The sequence below is a fragment of the Chrysochloris asiatica genome, unplaced genomic scaffold, assembly GCF_000296735.1.
Source record: "Chrysochloris asiatica unplaced genomic scaffold, ChrAsi1.0 scaffold00076, whole genome shotgun sequence".
NCBI lineage: Eukaryota > Metazoa > Chordata > Mammalia > Afrosoricida > Chrysochloridae > Chrysochloris > Chrysochloris asiatica.
In genome coordinates this window covers 6,435,030-6,435,902 of record NW_006408594.1, presented here as the reverse complement: position 1 = coordinate 6,435,902, position 873 = coordinate 6,435,030, and positions in this window count along the sequence as shown.

The following is an 873-nucleotide window of genomic DNA, read 5'->3' as shown; positions in this document are numbered from 1 at the left end:
GTAAAGATTTACACCCTCGGAAACCCTGTACAGGGTCGCTATGGGTCAGAACCGACTCGACGGCACTTAACAACAACAACAATAGTTATTATTGAATTCTTTATCATCATCATAATTCCTGATACTTGAATGAGCTTCCTAGTTTGCCCAACACATTCACAGACCACTTATCAGGCTGGTGTGGAGTAGATGCCATGAGCTCCTTTTCATTGATGATGAACTTGAAGCTTAAAATCCTACAGCTAAAAAGTGACAAATTTCAGTCACACATCAATAACTTTATGGTTTATCTACTTTGCGCCATTAAAGATATTTACAATAGCTTCTTTCTCCTATACAACAGCTGGTAGGCATCTGCTTACTCAGGGTTCCATATTGTGTTTGGTACAATTCAGGGATTCAGTGATATTGCATGAGTAACATGGGTCCTAGTCTTGGTCTTGCTAACTAACTCAGACAAACTACTTTATCCTATAGGACACCAGCTCCATCATTTGTAAAATGAGATCATTTAGATCAGTATTTCTCAAATCAAGTAGGGAGGAAGTAGGTACTTTTGCCACCACCACCCCAGCCCACCACCAATATCTGGAGACATTTTTGGTTGTTACAACTGGGAAATGTTGCTGTCAGAAGGCAGAGGTCAGGAAGGTTGCCCAACACCCTATAATGCAGAGAGGGGCTCGGCGCCCCTCGGCGGCTGACGGTCGCCGCTTGGCGCTTGCGGGCTGGCCGGCTGCTCCCTTTGCCCTGCTCTGGGCCGCCGGCGGGTCGCTACGGACACTTGCACGGCCCCCTCCTCGCACACACAGCCGCGCGCCGCCCCGCCTCTCACACTCCCGGAGTTCGCCCGCCGGCCGCGCTGGCTCGCTC